General features: G+C 37.9%; 1 long non-coding RNA gene across 1 annotated transcript; it reads left to right on the forward strand.

Moving 5' to 3' along the window:
* Nucleotides 1-897: 897 nt before the first annotated feature.
* LOC147644042 (uncharacterized) lies at nt 898-1232 on the forward strand. Its single transcript, XR_015271332.1, has 2 exons — nt 898-1037; nt 1106-1232. It is a non-coding gene; the product is annotated as an uncharacterized LOC147644042 (long non-coding RNA).
* Nucleotides 1233-5381: the final 4149 nt, after the last annotated feature.

The raw sequence follows: 5381 nt of genomic DNA on the forward strand, positions 1-5381 counted from the left end.
CTTAACCCCATACAGCCCCATCCGGCTGTGGCCTGGTTGTGTATAAATACCACAAAGCAAATAAACACGCGCAGCTCACGGCCAAACAATATGAGATATATTGAAAACGTGCATAGCGACCGGGCCACTTAAGGCGACCCGGCGACAACACGAAATGAAAGGCAAACTTTACACGCTAATAAAATCTGTGAAGAAAGCGGAAAAACGGATGGAAGATGTGGTACCCAGTAATAGAGAATATAATTAGGTAATTGGTATACAATATGAAATATTTAAAATATTAAATATATATCTTCCACTAGAAGAGTAATACAGATATTTAGTTCGCTGGTAAAAGTGTGTAAATAAAGTCAATACAATAAACGATGATCTCTACAGAACAATTCTTAAATATTATTATATATTTTAAGAATTAAAAATTAATACTTTTTATATATACAACAATTTTACGTAACACTTATCTAATTTTATTTTAATCACTTAAATAAATATGTTAATTACCCACTTAAATACTTTTCAAATAATTAATTCTTCAATCCATTTCCCCAATATTTAACCACAGCATCCTTAATGATTAGTCGAAACCAACCCACTGGAACATTGCCCACGTACACCGCACGAAAAAAGGACAACTAAAGATAGAGGAATGAGGTGACGCAGCTGGGCGCTTTTGGCATTTTATGTGGCAATGAGGGGCGGCTCAACACAAAAGGCTTGGCCAAATGTGGGTTTATGGCTTGTAAAAATCCATGTTAATAACATCAACAAAAGGCGTTGGGGCCGGCGGAAAAGGGTAACTAGCGAACAGGAGCCAGTCAATGTCCTATCTGATGCCCAAGGCTGTACAGCAACTTAAAACTCTGGCCAGGCATCCTTTCTTAGAATTTCTTCTTCTTTTGCGTATTCTTAGCCAAAACACAAAGGCATTGGAAAATGGATAAAAAGAAGCCGGGCTTTGAGCTGGGACTCCCGGGAGAGAAAAGGTAAAACGTCAAAGCCGGCGCCGCATCATTAGTGTCATATGTGAGCGAGAGATGGTAAGCTATTTATATTATTCACATGGCATAATAAATCAAAATTGTTGCCAATAAATTTATTATTGTAGATTATCTGCACCCACCTCTTCGCACAAAGGTAGGATGTCTGCTGCTGCTCACCTTGACAAAAGCTAAAAACTGCCTGCCGGATGCGGAGTTAACCCTTGGCATCCCAGCAATTTATCAACATCAACACGAGAGCGGCTACTATAAATTACCAAAAAGTGCAAAACAAAAATCATAACTGTGGGCTAGAGTGAAGGATATACCTACAGAGCTATGAGAGACTTTAAGATATATGAACTGAAATTGGCAATGATATCATCTCGTTTATAATTGCCAACCATTAGGCATATAAAAAAGATTTCCCAAAGAGTTGATTTATTCATACGTTTTACTTGATAAATGTGAACAGGCACTGGCAAATATTTGTTCATAATTTTCTCGTTTTTTGTGGTTAAATAAATTGTAGTTTGCAACTGAAAGAGCTCTAAACTGGGTCAACTAATACTAATTTTAATTAACAATATGTCACAGCTATCAAATCATGTTATTATATGACATTTTTTCATATACATATGTTTGCTTTTAATTTAATTTATTTGTGAATTTTTTTTTACTTAAGCCGTTTTCTTTTTCCCACAAGCTTTTTCCCATTGATTTCCATTTCCGAACTTTTGTTTGCTTTGCTCTCCCATTGCCATTACATAATCAAAGGCAAATTAACGTACCCAACTCCCAGTCTACACTGTCACCCCCTATTCCAATCTCTGGCCTGGTTTAGTTTTCCCCCTGTTTTTGGTGTATTTTTTTTTTTTTTGCTCTGGAAAATTCCGCACTGCCACGCCTCTCTCTACTCGTTGCCTCCTGCCGCATTGCAACTGTTGACAAATCTCTTTTTAAGAGCGCGCTTAAAACGTCATTTGAGCGGGGTTTGCTACGGGGTTTTTTTCTATATACTCTATATCAAAGGGTGTATTGGATTCAGGAAAGCTTATGAGACAGTTTAAAAACTACCAGAGGATGATAAAAATCCTATTAAATACTTAGCTTTTAAAGAAATAAAGTATTAATACTATTATATAATATATATTTTCTTTACAGTGCTAGAGTAAAGTATCTCTTAGTTGAGTCACTGCACTAGACCTTCATTTTCTGTGCCTTTTTTTGCTGTATTCCTTTTGTTACCCCGCATCGGTTGTGTAACCAGCCCGGGGGTGCTCACATCCAGGGGGCTAAACCAATCAATATTTAACACATTTAACCCTTTGACGACACCAACAACGCCACACGCCTGCGACTCACTGATCGTTCTGCGCAAAATTAGCATAAAATTTGAATTTTACAGCCAAGTGAAGCGTATGCAGCGCGTGATTGACAGCAGTCAAATTCAATTGAAGTCGAAGAGGGGGCGGGTGTACGCCCTCAATCCAAAGGGGGCATGGAATGAAATAAAATAAAATTTAATTCAAATAAAACCAAATTTTGAAAGCCTGGCCCCAAGTTCACTCTCTCGATAGCTAGAAGCTAACCTTTTGGCTCTAGGTCGAGCGACCTTCCGGCAAAACTTTCCACATGGCGTCAAGTTTTTCTTCGATTTTCTTTCTTATTTTTCGAATTTCTTTCGTATTATTCATATTGTTGTTGTCGTTGTTGTGCTAAACGGATGCATAGCGAATTTGGCAACGTGTCGGCGGGGCTTCAGGATATTTTTGACATTGCCCGAGGTAGCCAGGCGCGTGTCCTGGCGGGAAATTGCGATTGCGAAAGGGGAAAAATCCTGGAGACCTGGCGCAAATCAATGACGCTTGCTTTTGAAGATTTTTTTCCTAGGGAAATTCAATTTGGTCATGGCAATCGCAATATGTATATATACATTTATTTTCAAGGTTTGTTCATCCCGAATTTCAAGGCTTTGTAGTAGTGAAAAATTTGGAAATTAGTTGAATAATTGTATAGATATTTATGCAAATAGTTATTGTTACTTCTTATTCCCAAAACGTATTTATCTTCCAATTTATCATTTTAAATTTATAAGAATTTATATAAATATTTTACTATACAATTTCCATCTCTTCATTGCAAATATGTGGCCCGGATGTTCCATTTTATAATTCAATTTAGACAGAATACACGGCACACATAAGAGCAACAGGCTGGCCCATAACACTTTAGCCATAACAATGAAAATGAAAATAAAAAATAATCATATAATATAGTTGAGAACACGCAGCGCCAAAGAGCAAATTGAGACAAGACCGACAAACAGTCATATATGAATATACATATATATACATATACATATACTCGAAAAGAGCCTGGCTACAATGATATTTGTGCCATTGTTTGAGGACGCAACAGTTGACTTTTATGCTTGACATGACGCAGCGCGGCTTTTCCACTTTTCCCATGCATAATTCCAAGCTGATATGAATTGCAGTTGAGCTGGCGCACAACGCGGCGTATGAGTAATATTCGTAACAATGCCCCATAATTGTCACTGTTGCGAGCAGGTGGTGGCAGGTAAACGATGAGGGGTTCGTCAGTGGCCACCACGGTGGTTTCACTTTACCACACTTGTAAAAATAACAATTTCATTCGGTTATAGATGGGCAAATAGTTGTATTTCAAAGTAAATTTAATCATTTAAAAACTCTGTCGTTCTCCTTCTTTAATTTCCATTAAATTAATGATATTAACAAACGATAATTGCTTAACTAGAATTTGCAACCCTTTAAAACCGGATATCTTTTAGATATATGTATTTTGTGGTCCCGGACACACACCGAAGCACACACACATTAAAACGAAATAAACACTCGACCAACCACAAATAAATTCGTTGTCTAGACTGGCCACAATTGTTGTGTAACCCTTAGCATTGTTTTAGCAAACTGCGATATATCATTTTGCATGTGGCATGGCATATTAGCGCTCGGTTTTTCCAACATTTTCACACATTTTCATTTCTGAACAAATTACGTACATTATTGCGGAAGAGAAGCCACGGCAACGGCAACAATAGCTGGAAACCCTTTTTTCGCTTGGGGATTTTCAAGAGAGAGAAAGAGAGAGAGGGGAGATTTGGCATTATGAAAACGCTTTAAGCAGAAAATTGGATTTTTTTCATCTTGAATGGAAAACAAAACACAACAAAAAACCAGAGGCCAGGCAATAACAGTAAAGCCCCCCTTCCCCCTCTCCTCAGCAGCTACAAAAAATAATAAGTATTAAACATCACCCAAAAGAGCAGCGAAACAAAAAATAAATGTTAGATATGCTGACAAAGGTAATACAATAAATACGAAATGACGTTGCCGCCACGGCTGCTGTTAATGTTAAATTTTACGTAGCCTGCTTTTGGGGTACCCTTGAGGTGGAAAACCAGGAAAAAGGGAGCACTCTCCCTTTTTTCTTTGTTAGTTCGTAATCGTGCTGATTGTTCGCTTTTTTTTGTGTTTGCTTCTTTGGGATTCTTTAATTTCATTCCAGGCTATTCTTATTTATTTAACATTAGTTTTTATTTTATGTGTGTGCCATAAAGCGGCAGCACTCCGTAGGCTTGCCAGCATAACATAGTTAAGTGTACCATTTTTTGCTTGGAAAACAAACCCCTCCAAGCATAAAGCAAACAAAATTAAAATGGAGTGAAAACTGGAAATGGAATTTTATTTGGATTTTATAGCAAAACATAAATCAAGAACATACTGCGCCTAATTGTTAAATCAAGAGTGTAAACGGTGATAAACCTTGGCCATAAAAGATAACCCACTGATAAGCCGCTGCCTTACGACTCGTCTGACTCACACCCTCTTTGGAATATATATACACAAACACGGAAAATCCAGCCCAGTCGAGTGTGTGTGTGTGTGTTTACCAACTATAAAACCAGACCCAAAATCACTAAAGATAACGAGCTGGCGAGTGCCACTGGAATTGCAATTGCAGCATGCTGCAGGGAAATCGGTAGACGAGAATGGCCAGAATCACATCAGAATCCAATTGGCTGCACGTTTGTGTGGCAGACCACACCAAAAAGCTCTTACACCGCCGGCCATTTTGTTGCAAGCTCGTACATATTGGCATTAGACTAATCCGGAGTACCGCACGCAACAACTTAGTTATTGGCATTGGCCATGGCCAAAAGCAGTTCGGCCCAAGTCCCGGAAAATACCAGGGAATCTGAGGGCACTGGGGGAAAATACATAGGAAATAGAGGGGTATTGGAAATAAATGAAGAAAAAAGTTCTATACATCTTTTCAAATAATATATTGATGTATATCACAAATAGGATAACTTTAAAAACTTCATTTCAATGATCGATAGTATATGAAACATAAAAA

The sequence above is a fragment of the Drosophila serrata genome, unplaced genomic scaffold (genome assembly GCF_035046125.1).
Source record: "Drosophila serrata isolate PLE 108 unplaced genomic scaffold, ASM3504612v1 contig_240, whole genome shotgun sequence".
Classification (NCBI taxonomy): Eukaryota; Metazoa; Arthropoda; class Insecta; order Diptera; family Drosophilidae; genus Drosophila; species Drosophila serrata.